Consider the following 17,366-nt stretch of genomic DNA (forward strand, 5'->3'; position numbering starts at 1 on the left):
AAGTGAACATACTTCACTTGTGGAAAACTATACAACAATTAACCACTATGAATGAAACAGATCTCCATATATTAACAGAGAGAATTCTAAAAAAAAAAAAAATTGAGAAAAAAACAAGTTTCAAAGGTATATATTCAGTATGATCCCATCTATGTAAACTTAAAAAATATTGTACATATATGTGTGTGTGTGTATATACATATATATATACACATACATATACATATATATGTATACACACATATATATAGAGAGAGATTAATTATAACTATATATGTGATAAATGGTATAATATACAACAACCTTATTATCGTGATAGTACCTCTGGGAAAGGAGAAGTAGACATCTGAAGAACATTTAAAAATTTTTAAATATGGGGTGAATACATACGCTTTGCTCTTTTCTGTAGGTTTAAGCTACTTGACAATAAAAATTAACTTCTTTTGAAATTTGTTGTCTAAAAAAAGAAAGCTGTAGAAATTGAGACAATTAGAAGGAGCTGTTCTAATAAGTCTAACTTTCTTATTTCTGAGCTGAGCTGAGAATATACAAGGCTGATTATTTTCCATCTTCAGAAAGAGAAACAATGGAGACTTACTGTAGAAGAAAAGACTATCCTTGCAATGAGAAGTCAGTGGCACTTTTGGCAAATGAATGGTCATTTTCAGGTGGAAGTGAATTATCTGAATGTAGTTATATTGAGTCCTCCAGCTTTAAAAGAATGTTTCAACTCATACACTATTTATTTGACTAACTCTTTTTTTTCCTTATGGGGTATGAATATGAGGTTTAAGGGACACAGTTAATAGATGCCAAGTTTTCATTGTTTCTACAAATGTTCATAGAGTCTGGATTTTGGAATAATAATTTGCACACTTACAAGTGTTGATTAGCTGGGCAAGATTGCAATTAATATTACTTTTTTAAGCTCCTCACAAAGACTTCCTTTTCTTTCAAAATTGCCAATAAACATTTTCTAATATAATCCCCAAGGAGCTCATTCACTGGGTGCTGGGGGACTCCAGCAGGAAGGAAACCTACTAACATTTTATTAATTTTGGATCATGTGCAATTCTTAGAATTAATGGCAAGGAGCCAGAGAGGTTTTTTTTTGTTTTTTTTTTGTTTTTCCATTTTTTAAATCACAGTGGAAAATAAGCCTGAAACATTTCACTAGTAAGGCAAGAGTCACTTAAGATATATTATTAAATATGAGGGGTAGAAATAAATCACAGACACAAGTGGTATTATACAGTGTGCGTTTTTCTGAAAAAACAGACTCCATGCATGAGGATTAGATATACGCCCACAATAAGAGGGCATATTGATCTATAATTTTCAATATTACATCCTTGTATTTTTTATTATATGCTATTTTTCAACTAGTAGAGGAACGTGTTCTCATAAAGCTAATATTTATCCTTCCATGTTTATACAGCTAGTAGTGCATTTCAGGAAATGAGAAATTCTGAGAAGCCAAATATAACTTGATGTCCTATGCAAAAAAGAAGACAAGACAGGAAAATCCCCATATTTTAAAAACCTGACTCAGGAACTCACTCATAAAACTTTAAATAATTAAATAACACAACATAATGAAAATCTTTTGATATTATTTTTTCTATCCACATAAATCTAGCCTTTTCATGGATGATACATCTTATCATGTAGTCTTCCTCATTTTACTAGAAATCAAAGAAAAAGACCCTTTAGTCCAGTTCTCAATTTTCAACATTGTACTCACTGTGTGTATTTGGTGGAAGCTGAGGTAGATATTAACTGTAATCCCACTATAAAAATTGAGATACCCCTACTGGAAACTGTATTGTTAATTCATGAATTCTTCTCATTTTATTATTAAGTAACCTGTGTACTGGGGAATTCAATGATTTCTTAAACCCAAAGAAAATAGTAGTGAATGACAATTTGGTTTTTCATGGAGACGCTGTATTCATATTATATTATGATAAAAGCCTCAAGAGGTCAGAGCCATTTCGGGGCAGAAATTCCCCAAGCCTTTGGAGGAGAAAGTCCCCAAAGGTCAATTGTTTCTATATCCTCTCCTTTTAGTTTATAACTTTACTTGAGCCCTTGGTGAAATCAGGAGAAACAGAAATTGTCAAGTCATTTCCCCATACTCCGCATGCACAAAGATGGAACTGGGTGTTGGCAACAGTAAGTAAGTGAGGCAGAAGGCAGAAGTGTGGAGGGGGACAGTAGGGGGTGAGGCCAAGGATGTTGGGACTAGAGGGAGAGAGCGGTTAGGCTGTAATCAAGGGCTCTTTGAGCTCCCCACAAACTGATCCTTGACTTTCTGAGGAAGCTTGTGGCCTAGAGCAGACAGCTGAAACTATGGTGCTTGGTGAAAAGCAAGTGAAAAAAAATACTACTTTATTACTTGCCTTTTCCCAGTCATCTTGCAGATTTCAGATTTTCTACCCTTTCTGTTCTCAGTAACTGACCGGCCACCTTTGCGGCATCAGCCCCACCACTTCTCCTGAGGTCCAAGCCCACCTCCATCTCCACATCCAAGAGCTGTCCTCTCTCTGCCATTTTCCTGTACTGAGTTCTAATATTATCTTTCCCTCATCCATGTTCCTATATCAGGAAAAACTGTCTCCTTTAAACACCAAACCAGAATTTCTCATTCTTCAAAAGAGTCTATCCATCCATTTATGTATGTTAGTGAATTTCTAGGCAGCTAAAAAATAAATGTGGCTCAGAGTAGAAGTGCAATAGAGTGGGAAGAGAATGGTACCCGGAGTTAGAAAAAGGGGGCTACACCCAGCTCCATCTTTCTGACCATTTGGGCACTGTCAGCTCTAAGTGAAGTTTCTGTAGTCTGGACAGTTGCAGACCTCCACTGCTGGACAAGGGGAAGAAGGTTTGAATCTGGTTACTACAATAACTGGGGTTGAGGGAGATGTTGGCCTTTGGTTCCTGAGAACCGTGGTTACTAAACATTCTTTTATTTATTTTTATTTTTATTTTTTATTTTTGAGACAGCTGTTCTCTCGTTGCCCAGGCTGGAGTGCAATGACGCGATCTCGGCTCACTGCAGCCTCCACCTCCTGGGTTCAAGCGATTTTCCTGCCATAGTCTCCTGAAGTAGCTGGGATTACAGGCGCCCACGACCACGCCCAGCTAATTTTTTTGTATTTTTAGTTGAGACGGGATTTCACCATGTTGGCCAGGCTGGCCTTGAACTCCTGACCTCAGGTGATCCACCCACCTCGGTCTCCCAAAGTGCTGCAATTACAGTCATGAGCCACTGCACCTGGCCGGTTACTAAACATTCTAAACACGCATGGGACAATCTTGCATCACAAAGGAACTGTCCCACTTAAAATGCCAATACTGCCCTGATGAAGAAACATCAATAGATGATTTTTAATGTTCCTTCAACCTATTTGGCCTCTAAAACTTAAGTGAAATGTAGGGAACTTAAGAGACTCAGGAAAGAACTGTGAGGATAATTAAAATTTTGGATTATGCAGATTTATAGGAAAAGTTTTAAAAATGGGCTTATCTCTCCCAAAGAGAAAAAGGATGATTTAAGAACTGAGACTAGGATGATACAGGGGAAGTCTGACCAATAAATTTTCTTTTTCAGTGGAAGCAGAAATAAATTAACACGATATAAGCTCAGAAATTACATTGGCTTTCTTGAGAAAGACTTGAAATCATAAATGAAAGAGGGGACATTACAACTGATATCACAGAAATAAAAAGGATTCTGAGAGACTACAAGGAACAATGATATGCCAACCAATTAGATAACCTAGATGAAACAGATACATTTCTAGAAACATACAACCTACCAAGACTAAATAAAGAAAAAATAGCCTAAACAGACCCATAACTAGTAAGGAGATTGAGTCAGTAGTTAGAAATCTTCCAACAAAGAAAAGTCCTATATCAGATAGCTTCACCAGATAATTCTACCAAACATTTAAAGAATTAATGCTAATCCTTCTCAAACTCTTCTAAAAAATTGAAAAGGATGGAACATTTCCTAACTCATTTTATGAAGCCAGCATAAGCCTGATACCAAAGTGAACCATGCCACAAGAAAGCTACAGGCCAATATCCCTGATGAATGTAAGTGCAAAAATTCTCAACAAAATACTAGCAACTTTTTTGCTAGCAACAAATACTAGCAAACCAAATTCAACAGCAGTATGCAGTATGCTGTTGAATTTGGAAGCCTCATACTTCCTGATGTCGAAATGTAACAACAAACTCTATATTATATATAGAGTTTCAGTCATGCAAGATGAAAAAATTATAATATATAAAGCTACAGTAGTCAGAATGGCATGGTACTGACATAAAGGCAGATATATGAACCAATGGAACAGGATAGAGAGTCCAGAAATAAACCCATATATATAGGATCAAATTATATTCAACAAGGGTTCCAAGACTCCACAAAAGTGTAAGAACTTATTCTTCAATAAATTGTGTTAGGAAAACTGTATATCCACATGCCACAGAATAAAACTGGATCCTTATTTTATATCATACACCAAAACCAACCCAAAATGAAGTAAAGAATTAAATATAAGATTTGAAACTACACAACTACTAGAAGAAAACCCAGGGAAAAAGCTCCATAATATTTGGTCTTGGCTGTGATTTCTTAGATATCACAAGAAAAGAACAGGTAACAAAACAAACACAGACAAGTAGAATTATATCAAATTAAAAGGCTTCCATGCAGCAAAGGAAGCAATCAATAGAGTGAAAAAGCAACTTACGGAATGGGAAAAAATTTGCAAACCATATATCTGATAAGGGGTTAATATATTAAATATATAATAAACTCCTACAACTCAACTGCAAAATATCCAAATAATATAATTTAAAAATGGGCAAAGGACTTGAATAGACATTTCTCCCAAGAAGACATACAAATGGTCAACAGATACATGAAATGATATTCGAAATCACTAATTATCAGGGAAATACAAATCAAAACCACAATGAAATATCACCTCAAGATGGTTATTATTTAAAAAAATAGACAAGGGTTAGTAAAGATGTGGAGAAACTGGAACCCTTGCACACTGAGGGTGAGAATGCAAACTGGTACTTCTGCTATGCAGTATGAAGATTCCTCCAGAAATTAAAAATACAACTACCATATGATCCAGCAATTTCCCTTCTGGGTACATATCAAAAAAACTGAAAACAGGATCTTGTAGAGATATTTACACACTCATGTTCACTGCAGCATTATTCGCAATAGCTGAGATGCGGAAACAACCTAAATGCCCACTGACAAATGAATGAGTAAACATGGCCTATATGTAGAACAGAAGATTATTAAGCCTAACAAGGAAAATCCTGTCATATGTGACAACATGGATAAACTAAGGTCATTATGCTAAGTGAAACAAGCCAGTCACCGAAGGACAAGTACTGCATGGTTTCATTCATATGAAGTACCTAAAGTAGTCAAACTCATAGAATAAGGTAAAATTGTAGTTGCCAGAGCTGAAGGGAGGAGAAACAGGGAGTTGCTTTACAACAGGTATAGCACTTTGGTTAAGCAAGATGAAAAAATTGTAAGGATTTGCTGTACAACATGCAGAGAGTTAACAACACTAAAGTATGGACTTAAAAATTTGTTAAAGGGTAGATCTCATGTTTTGTGTGTGTGTGTGTGTGTGTGTTTTAACCACAATAAATGAAAAAAAAATAAAACTAAGAAAAAAAGGAAATTGGATCCCTGGGTATGAAGGTTTGAAAACAAATGGATTTTTATTGGTTTCAGACAGTTCACGCAGAATCTTGCTTGTAGACTAGGGAGGAACATTTAGGTAACTTCTCACGTCCTTCCCAGCACTTCTGTTTCTATGGATACAGTTATTAGGTTCCAACACACTGTGATACCCTACTGAATTGACAGGCTAGAGAGCTGAGGATGGAGGCACAACTTCCCATCTACCCCATACCCTAGTAAATACCCTCTGCCTCACTGTTCAATGGGGGTTAATCATGAGGCCCAACAGCGAAGGGTACAGTGGGAAAACTGGAGTCTAGCCCAGCACTACAGTAAAATCTACTTTGATTCTTAGTAGAAATAAAAGAAATAAAAAAAGTAGAACCACAGTAAAGGGCACTAAGAGAGAAAGCATTTGTCACCATGGACAGAAGAAAAGTACCACCAAATGAAATAAATGCCTATGGGAAAAGATGTGTCATGTTAGAAAGTACTGTGTTCCTTCTCCTTTGCCCTTCATTTAGTTTTCATCCATTCAAAGTACCAAGCCTTACCCTACATCCTGTTTCTTCTTCCAGCTTTGAAAGATGCACGGACTGAATTTAGCCTTTGGTTAGGTCTTTGTCAGAAAGTACCTTCAAAATCACTATCCCAACAGCAAACATGTATTTCCAAAATGAAATGCTTGCTCTACTAACTAGCAAGCTTTTTCCTTGAGTAAGCAACAATATTGTTAGTAATTTTTCAAACTGCTAATACGCATACACACACACACACACACACACACACACACACACACACACACACACACAAAAAACCCCAAACAAGTCCTATTCTATCATTTATAAATCATAGGGTGAATATCCTCTGGTAGAACTAAATGAAAACACTCAGGGCACTGAGTTTTTATAATTTGAAAAATGATAATACTAGTTGATATTGACAAATTCAGTTTTGATTTTCAATGTTTCAAAATATAATTTATCCACAAGGTCTTAAACAATTGAAAGTACTTAACTAAATCTGATATATGTAGACGCTTGGCATAAATTTATTGAATCTATTCAGTTAGAATTTATAAACACAAAAATAAAATTTGTTTTAAGCCAATGTGGGGTATATTTTATTTCTAATATCCTTGTTACATTCCACAGGGTATACATAAATAAGTATGACAAGATATTTATTTTCATTTAAATCTAACTTTCAATGAAATTAAGAAATGAAAATCTGTTTAAAATCTGCTCCCAGAGTTCTAATTGAAATAGAGTACAAATATTTTCCATTAAAAAAATCTCTCAAACTTAATATCTTCAGTAAGAAAAATGAAAAAATTAACACAAACCTCAAAACTGCCAGCAGCTCAGAAGACAAATGTGTTCTTTGGGGACTTGATTGAAACCATGTATTCATAAAAGTCTTTTAAATGGATGCTCTTCACAAAGGAAGTCCCATGGAAGACAGCGTGGTTCTGACATACCAGAGGCTTCTGGAAGCAAAGAAAAGCACACTGTTAGGATATGTCTAAAGTACCATTACTGCCTGTAATGGTATTATTATCACTTATATGTATTATCAGCATGATGTTATTAATTTCTATCAATTTTGTACCCCAAATCATCTTATTCATCAATGGCAGAGTGGGACAGTAAACTTTCAATATCGTATTTAGAAATTTCTAAAGGTCAGGAGTATTTATAACTAAGCGAACCTCTGCTTTTCCTCTTATCTAGGCTGGGATTGAATAACTGTGGGCAGGGTATGAGCACAAGAGTGGTGACAGTATTTACTGAGTGTCTACCAGATATAAGGCACTGTACAAGTGGCTTTTAAATCTGGGATCTTTAATACAAACAACACTGCAATTGAAAAGTATTGGCTCCATCTTACAGATGAGAAAAAAATGCACAGATTGCTGACCTCAGGCTTAGAACCTGTAACCATCAAAGTTCAAAGGCCTCAGGGCAGGTACTTTCCCTCATCTCACTCTGTAGCCTTGGTGATTTAGAAAAATATTTCCCAAACAGAACTGACAAGAGAACAGATAATGCTGCAACATACTAAATTAATTCAAATATTACTAATTAATTAAGAACTTGTCTTGCCTAATTTACTTTAGTTTTATATTAAATATTGTCTTATTCAGGCAGGCCCACATAAATACAAATGCCCAGCTTTAAGCAGTATATTTTTTTCTACCAACTTTTCTTCCTTAGGCAAAGAGAGAACTTGCTGGAAACTGAGAAGCTCCTTTGTGTTTGGTGTGGGATTACGTGCAGTGCTACATCAAGGCTGGCACTGCAAACTTCTCATCTTCCTCTGGCCCGTCCATGTGACCCACAGTTCCTCCACTGTCCTGATGAATGAGAACACTTAGTTTTCCTGATTGCATCAGGAACTGAGCCCACATCCTCTGTGGCTATTACTGAGTGATATTACTGTATCTCTTTGTGGATGCATTCACCTTAATGGCTGAGGGTGACAAAGCGAGGGCTCTAGTTGGATTTCCATTCTCATTTTTAGTCAGCTATCTCTATGTTTGTTTCTGATGGTTCCAGTGCAACACAGAGACCCCCCTCAACTTACCCACCACCAGCTGTCCCAGTACCCACTCTCACACTGTGTTGCAGGGCTACTGCTCACCAAATAAATGCTTCAACATGTCCCTTGAAATGATAGCTTTGGATGCCATAGACTTTTGTCTGTCCCAAACCTTTTAGCTCATGGCCCCACCGCAGGACCAAAAGTCCCTTAGAGAGACCAGAAAATGATGGAGCCAGGAAGGTCATGCATAACTTTTGAAATTTTTAGTTTATTGGATTTTTGGCCACAAAAGCTTCAGTCATGAATAAAGAAACAAGGGAAAATGATTGATGGTATTTTCAAGTTCTACAGAACCAGAGCCTAGGATTATTACACAAACAAAAAGGAAAAAGAGCAGAGGAAAACAGAGCTAGTTTATCTTTGCATGAAAGAAGAAAGGTGAGCTTGACAAAGAATGAAGAAAAAAGACTTGAACCAATGGATCTAAACTAAGTGAGAGGAATGTGAAATGAATAGCAACTCTTCTTAAAACCTCATACACTAGCATTCTGTTTACTTCATACCACTCAGAAACAAATTTTCAGACAGAGCACGGTGGCCCACGCCTGTAATCCCAGCACTTTGGGAGGCCAAGGCGGGCAGATCACTTCTGTCCAGAAGTTCAAGACCAGCCTGGCCAACGTGGTGAAACCCTGTCTCTACAAAAAATACAAAAATTGGCCAGGTGCGGTGGCTCATGCCTGTAATCCCAGCACTTTGGGAGGCCGAGGTGGGTGGATCATGAGGTCAGGAGATGGAGACCATCCTGGCTAACACTGTGAAAGCCTGTCTCTACTAAAAACACAAAAAATTAGCCGGGCATGGTGGCGGGTGCCTGTAGTCCCAGCTACTTGGGAGGCTGAGGCAAGAGAATGTTGTGAACCTGGGAGGCGGAGCTTGCAGTGATCCGAGATCACACCACTGCACTCCAGCCTGGGTGACAGAGCAAAAACAAAAACAGAAAACAAAAATTAGCCAGGTGTGGTGGTGCACACCTATTAATCCTGGCTACTCAGGAGGCTGAGGCATGAGAATCACTTGAACCCAGGAGGCGGAGGCTGCAGTGAGCCAAGATTGCACCACTGCACTCGGGCCTGGGCAAGTAAGTGAGACTCTCTCAAAACAAAAACAAAAACAAAAAAACAACAAAAAAACCAACAACCAAATTTTCAGATTAAATGCCTAAACTAGTAGGCCCATTTTTTATAAAATCCTAATGGCAATTTTTAAACATTCATTCAGCCACTATTCATTATCCACTTATGAGCCAAACAGTAAGTTGGAAAATTCCAGGAACACTGCAGTAATCAAGACAGTCTTTTAGTCAATCATCTTAACCGTCTTGTAGAGAGATACAACTAGGATGTCAAAAACCATAAGAAGGTGGTACCAGTAGGTGTTTGTAATAATGGGGTCTGAAACCAAACTGGCTGGGGGTGTTCCTGCTTCATTACTTCCTGGCTGTGTGACCTTGGGCAAGGTACTAAAACTGTATAACTTAGCCTCCTTATCTGCAGGATGTTTTTCCCGCAAAGGCTGTTCGAGGATTAAGTAAGAGAAGCCACATAAATTGCTTTGTGCACTGAGTAACATAAAATAAGAACTCATCAAAAGTTAGGAAATGTTGGCGGGATGCAGTGGCTCATGCCTGTAATCCCAGCACTTTGGGAGGCCAAGGCAGGCAGATCACTTGAGGTCAGGAGTTCGAGACCAGCCTGGCCAACATGATGAAACCCTGTCTCTACTAAATACAAAAATTAGCCAGGTATGGTGGTGCATGCCTGTAATCCCAGCTACTCAAGAGGCTGAGGCAGGGAGAACTGCTTGAACCTGGGAGGTGGAAGTTGCAGTGGGCTGAGATCGTGCCACTGTACTCCAGCCTGGGTGACAAAGTGAGACTCTGTCTCAAAAAAAAAAAAAAAAAAAGTTAGGAAATATTAGTAGTGTTGTTGTATAACAGATCATGGGTGGTATCAGTGATGGAAAATGTGCTATGAAGCTCAGAGGAATTGGAGATCCTCTCTGTTGAGGATGAATGGAATCAAGAAGGCTTCAGTGAAAAAAGTAGCATTTAAGATCAACTATAAACAGAGAGACATGATTAGGCATTTACAGAAATTCTATTACAATTGAAAAGCCAGAATATTATATACTTTAGAAAAACATAGGTTCGTGAAATTAGACATTATTTTCCAGGATTTGGTGTGAAAGTAGACACCCAACCTAACAACACAGCCAGGTAATAGTACAAAGAAAATCAGTGTACTGCTACCAAGAGAGGTACACGATCCCATGGGGTCCTGTTCTATTTAACTGTAATCCAAAATGACACCATGGCTTTTAATGGAGCTTGGCAAGCTCTAGACATGCCAATTTTAAACTTAGCCTTAAATTTAAATCATAGGGCTTGAGACTCAAATCTCCAATGTGACCTTTCCTGGGTATTGTTCAAGAAAACATCTCTGTCACTGTGGACAGAAACCATACGCCCTTTTACTCTGGAAAGTATAATGAAAAGATGTACTGTATTGTACAAGCACAGAGCCACAAAATGATGGTGGCTATAATTTCCTAGAAGCAATAAAAGCAAAGACTGTTTGATTTGTAACATTCATTTAGAAATGTCTTATTGCATTAATGAACATTCTTATTTCCCCCATATTCGGGACTTTAATTCAAAAAAAGCTTGGCAGGAATCTCATCATTTATAGGTTTAACATATAGTTCCTCTGGATACATTCATTTTGCAAGGGCTCACTGAGCCACACTACTTTGTCCTTGCCAGACCCATACAATATTGTACTGAACAGAGGAGCTAAAAGCCCACAGTAGCTTGAATTCTCCTATACCCTCCCTGTTTCCTAGCCATGGAAGGTCTAATCAAGGAGAGTTCTACAGTTGAAATGTGTTCAGGTGTTGCCAATGTGATAGTGTGAAGAGGTACAGCCTTTAAGAGATGATTAGGCCACGAGGACTCCTCCCTCATGAATGTGATCAAGGCCCTTATAAAAGAGGCTTCACACAGCATTCAGGTAGCTGGCCCTTCTGCCTTCTACCACGTGCAAACACAGCAATATTCCCCTCCAGAGAAACCATCTTGGAAGTGGAGAGCAGCCGGCACCACAGACAACGGAATCCTCTGGTGCTTTAACCTTGAACTTTCCAGCCTCCAGGACTGTGAGAAAATAAATTTCTATTCTTTATAAATTACCTAATCAATGGTATTTGTTATAGGAACAACAAACAAAGGCAGAAATTGGTACCAGAAGAATGGGATGATGCTGTAATAAATACCTAAAAATGTAGAAACAGCTTTGGAATTGGGTAATGGGTAGAAGCTGGAATGGTAATGGGTAAATGCTGGAAAAAGCCTCTATCGTCATGAACAGAATATTAAGGGCAATTGTGGTGAGGGCTAGGAAGAAGCAGAAGACTAGAGAAAGCCTGACTTTCTTATGGATTACGTAAGTGGCTGTGAACAGAATGTTGGTATAAATATGAACATTAAAGATTATTCTGTTGAGATCTCAGATGGACATCAGGAACAGGGTACTGGAAGCTGGAGGAAGGGCCGTCCTTGTTATAAAATGGCAAAGAATTATGCTGAATTCTGTCCTGTCCTAGGACTCTGTGAAATGCAGAACTTAAGAACAATTAACTAGAATATTTGGTGGAGTAAATTCTGAATTTTCCATTATTTCAAATTGTGAGCATTTGGGAAATTTTCAGCTTGGACATGTGGAGAATAAAAAATAAGTGCATTTAGAAGAGAAAACCAAGTGCATGACCAAGTGACTGTTTGGTAAGGAGATTAGTATGGATAGAAGAAAGCCAGGTGCTTTAGAAGAAAGCCAGGAGCCACTGACAATGGACCAATGGCTCTAAACACGTTTTGAAGGTCTTTGAGGCTGCCCCTCCCATCACAGGCCCAGAGTGCTAGGGCTTTGAGGGCAGAATGGTTTTGAGGAAGGGGCCCAGGGTGCCTGGGGGATCTGGGGACTCACTGCCCAGGGCAATCTCAAGTCTCTGCTCCCCACATTCTGGTACAGCATTCCTCAGCCTCCCCAGCTATGGTTTGAGTGGACCTAGCTGCAGCTGTACACCTCAGCAGCCTCCATATGTTCGTAATTCTGAGGCTTACAGAGTGCAAGAGCTGGGAGGCACGGCTGCTTCCGCCTAGATTTCAAAGGATGTCTCAGGCAGCCTTGGGACCTAGGCATGAACTTGCTTGCCACAGAGGTGGGGCCATGGCAGAGACCCTTCACTAGTGCAATGACTAGTGGAACTGTGAGGTCAGAGCCACTGCAGAGAGGCCCCAGTAGGGCAATCCTTAGTGCAGCCATGGGGGCAGCTTCACTCATAAAATCCCATTATTGTAGAGCCACAGCATGCAACTCCAGCCTGAGAGAGCTACAAGGGCTGAACTCCAGCCCGCGAGAGCTCCTTCATGGGCTATGCTCAACAATGTTGTCATAGAAGGGTCTCCTGGAGCCTTGGAGACCCAACCTACCTGAGTATGTCTTGAAGGGAAGATACGAAGTAAAAGATTACTTTAAAGTCTTAAGGTTTAATGTTTGCCTTGTTGGGTTTTAGACTTACTTGGGACCTGTTACCCCTTTCTTCTTTGCTATTTCTCCCTTTTGGAATGGAAATGTCTATCCTATGTCTGTCCCATCATTGTATTTTACTTTATTTTTGAGACAGAATCTCGCTCTGTCACCCAGGCTGGAATGCAGTGGCATGATGTCAGCTCACCGCAACCTCCACCTCCTGGGTTCAAGCGATTCTCCTGCCTCAGCCTCCTGAGTAGCTGAGATTACAGGTGCCTGCCCCCATGCCCAGCTAAATTTTTTTGTATTTTTGGTAGAGACAGGGTTTCGTCATGTTGGCCAGGCTGGTCTCGAACTCCTGGCCTCAAGTGATCCACCTGCCTCGGCCTCCCAAAGTGCTGGGACTACAGGCATAAGCCATTGCGCCCAGTCCCATCATTGTATTAATATTTTAGAAGTGCATAACTTGTTTAACTTCACAGGTTCATAGCAGGAGAGCAATTTGGCTTGACATGAATTGTGCCTTGAGTCTCACCCATATAGGATTTAGATGAGACTCTGGATTTTAGACTTTGAGTTGATGCTAGAACAAGTTTAGACTGGGCTACTGGGATGGAATCAATGTATTTTGCATGTGAGAGGACATAAATTTGGGAGAGGGGCCAGGGTGGAATACTATGGTTAAAATGTGTCCCCTCAAAATTCAGGTGTTGTCAATGTGATAGTATTAAGAAATTGGGCTTTTAAGAGGTGATTAGGCCATAGGGACTCCTCCCAGGTAAATGAGATTAAGGCCCTTGTTAAAAAATGTTTCACACAGCATTTGGATAATTGCTCTTCTGCCTTCTGCCATGTGAGGTCAAAGGGTTCCTCCCCTCCAGAATAGCCATCTTGGAAGAAAGCTTCCCTTTCCAGAAAACTGAACCTGCCAGTGCATTCATCTTGAACTTTTCAGCCTCCAGAACTGTGAACAAAAAAATTTTTATGCTTTATAAATTACCCCATCTATTGTATTTTGGTATAGCAGCACAAATAGACTGAGAGTGAACCTGCAATAAATAGAGTATCCTTCTTTATCCCTTTCACTGAAAACCTGTCAACACTATTTTCCATTCATTCCAACTCATAACATCACAATTTATGCACTACCATTGTGTCAATTCATTCTTAGATTGCCATAAAGAAATATCTGAGGCTGGGTAATTCATAAGGAAAAATTTATTTTGGCTCATGGTTCTGCAGCCTATACAGGAAGCATGGCGCTGGTGTCTGCTTCTGGTGCATCCACAAGAAGCTTACTATCATGGTGGAAGGCAAATGGGAGCAGTTCCATCACATGATGAGAGCAGGGGCAAGAGAGAAAAGGGAGAGGTCCCAGACTCTTTTAAACAACCAGATCTTGCATGGACTTAGTGAGAACTCACCTATCACAAAGGGCATGGTGCTAACCATTCATGAGGGATCCACCCCCATGATCCCATCACCTCCTACCAGGCCCCACCTTCAGCATTGGGAATCATATTTCAACATGAGATTTGGAGGGGACAGACATCCAAATCATATCAACCATAACTTCTAGCTAGTATTTATTCTTGTAGTTCATCCTGAAAAGAGCCCAAAATGGGTCATCCTCAGGCTATAATGGTGATAAACATTTGAACTAAAGTGAATAAGGCAGGGCACTGTGGCTCACGCCTGTAATCCCAGCACTCTGGGAGGCTGAGGCAGGCAGATCATTTGAGGTCAGGAGTTTGAGACCAGCCTGGCCAACATGGTGAAACCCTGTCTCTACTAAAAGTACAAAAATAGCCAGGTATGGTGATGTGTGCCTGTAGTCCCAGCTACTTGAGAGGCGGAGGCAGGAGAATGGCTTGAACCCAGGAGGTGGAGGTTGCAGTGAGCTAACACCACTGCACTCCAGCCAGGGCAACAGGGTGAGACTCCATCTCAAAAATAAATAAAATAAGTGAATAAATGCATAAATGAGATAATTCTTAAAATGTAACTCTAATTATGTACATCCACTACTAAAGAACTTACAAGGCCTCCCTATTTTCCACAGATCAGACCTAAGTTATTCACCAGAAATATCTGTTCCTACCATCCTCTGTAATCTCAAAACAGACTATTTCTGACCAAAACCCTTGGATCCAGTAGAAATGGTCTGCTCACTATGTTATATAGTGAATCTCAACTAGAGGTGCATCATAGGTGCATGGGGTGCCACCTATGACAAAAGTGATAAATGACATCTCTCTTGCCCTGTTTCTCTGATCAGCTGCTACTTTGTGAACCACCCTATGGAGAGGCCCATTTGGAAAGGAACTGAAGGATGTTTCCAAGACAACAGCCAGTAAGAAATTTGGGCCCTTTATCTATTAGCTTATGAGAAACTAAATCCTACCAACAACCAATGAGCTTGGAAATATATTCTGCCCCGGTTGAGCAGAGATGCTGTAGATGCTGCTCTAGTTGGGAGGACTACAGGCCTGGCCATTGCTTTGACTGAAGCCTTGTGAGAGACCCAGAGCTGGAGGACCCAGCTAAGGCATGCTCAGATTCCTGACTGTTGTTTAAGCAAAATTAAAACAGGGGGTCAGGCCTGAAAAATTCCTGAGCAAATACAACCAGAGGCCTTAAAAATAGCCTTAATCTTGCTTAAATTGCCAACATAAGCAAAACTTAACTCAGGTCACTTCTGATAAATGCTTACATTAGAACTAAAACTTAACCCCAGTGCATCATAAGCAGCTAATGAACATAATTATGTGACTAGACTTTCCAAGAAAGTACCAAAGAAAAGGCCATTTTGTCATTGCAAACCAGTCAAATAATTTTATTTTACCTTAGCATTTTCCCAATAAATACTTGCCTCATTCTGTCATTGAGACACTAAACCTCTTGCAATCTGGTGTTCTCCATCCATAAATTGTTTCTTACTCAAACTCTTTAAAATTTTATGCCTTAATTTTAATGCAGTGATAGTTAATTTTATGTTGTTAACTTGGCTAGGCCATGGTACCTAGATATTTGTAAACACAAGTCTAGATGTTACTGTGAAGATGTTAAAATTAACATTTAATTAGTAGACACTGAGTAAAGCACATTACTTTCCATAATGTGGGTGGGCCTTATCTAATCAGTTGAAGCACATAAGGCAAAACAGACTGAGGTCCCCCAAGAAAGGGAATTCTGCCTCCAGACTGTCTTTGGATTTGAGCTTCTTCCCTAGATCTCCAGCCTGCTGGCCTACCTTGCAGATTTTGGACTTGCCAGTGTCTATAACTACATGAGCTAATTCCTCAAAATATCTTAAATTTCTCTCTCTCTCTCTCTCTTTCCCCCCCTCCCCCTCCCTCTCCTATTGGTTCTGTTTCTCTGGAGAACCTTGACTGTTGAGATAGAACTGATAGGATCTATAGAGAGAGAGATGTATAATAAGGGATTTATTAGGGGAACTGGCTCACTTGATTATGGAGGCTGAGAAGTTCCATGATAGGCCAGCCATCTGGAAGCTGGAGAACAAGAGAAGCTGACAGCAAGGCTCAATTCAAGTCTGAAGACCTTAGAACCAAGAAAGTAGTAACTCTCACACCAAGCCCAAAGGCCCAGGAGCCTAGGGACATTGCTGGTGTAAGTCCTGGAGTCCAACGACAACAGAGTCTGGACTTCTGATATCCAACGACAGAAGGAAAAGGGCATCCTGGCTCCCAGAAAGAGCAAGAATTCACCATTCCTTTGCCTTTTTTTTTCATCTGGGATCCCAGCTGGTTGGATAGTAACCACCCACATTGAAGGCAGATCTTCCTCATTCAGTCCACTGACTCAAGTGCTAATCTCTTCTGGAAACACCTTCACAGATTCCCCTGGGGGCAGCCCTATTATTCTAATCAAATGCCAAAACAGTCCAGCTGGGTTTCCCTTTCATCAGGAGACGGATAAGCTCAGTGCCTACTGAAGCACTGAGAATAATTAATGCTTTACCAGCTATCTGGGTATCCCTTTGTTTTAGTCTATTCTCACGCTGCTATAAAGAACTGCTCGAGGCTGGGTAATTTAGAAAGGAAACAGGCTTAATTGACTCACAGTTCTGCATGGCTGGGGAGGCATCAGGAAACTTACAATCATGGCAGAAGGTGAAGGGGAAGCAAGGCATCTTCTTCACAAGGTGCAGGAGGGAAAATAAATGGAGGAACCACCAAATACTTATAAAACCATCAGATCTCGTGAGAACTCACTATCATGAGAATGGCATGGGAAAAACTGCCCTTATGATTCAATTTCCTCCATCTGGTCTCTCCCTTGACATGTGGGGATTATGGGGATTACAATTCAAGATGAGATTTTGGGTGGGGACACAACCAAACCATATCACCCTTAGACCAGTCACATTGACACCCAATCAACCATCACAATAATCACAATTAACTAATACGAAGACCCACAGATACTGTGAGACTAATATGACAGCCCTCCCATCACATTTATCACAATGAATTATAATT

At 39.7% G+C, this 17,366-nt stretch overlaps 1 protein-coding gene across 23 annotated transcripts in view; it reads right to left on the bottom strand.

The window, feature by feature from the left end:
- ENOX1 (ecto-NOX disulfide-thiol exchanger 1) overlaps positions 1-17,366 on the bottom strand; it is a 570,778-nt gene that overhangs the window by 263,524 nt on the left and 289,888 nt on the right. For all 23 annotated transcript variants that reach the window (XM_063650813.1, XM_063650807.1, XM_063650809.1 and 20 more), the window contains one exon: positions 7,074-7,217. The gene's annotated coding sequence lies outside the window, so the exon portion shown is untranslated. The remainder of the gene's footprint in view (positions 1-7,073; positions 7,218-17,366) is intronic.

The sequence above is a fragment of the Pongo pygmaeus genome, chromosome 14 (genome assembly GCF_028885625.2).
Source record: "Pongo pygmaeus isolate AG05252 chromosome 14, NHGRI_mPonPyg2-v2.0_pri, whole genome shotgun sequence".
Taxonomy (NCBI): Eukaryota; Metazoa; Chordata; class Mammalia; order Primates; family Hominidae; genus Pongo; species Pongo pygmaeus.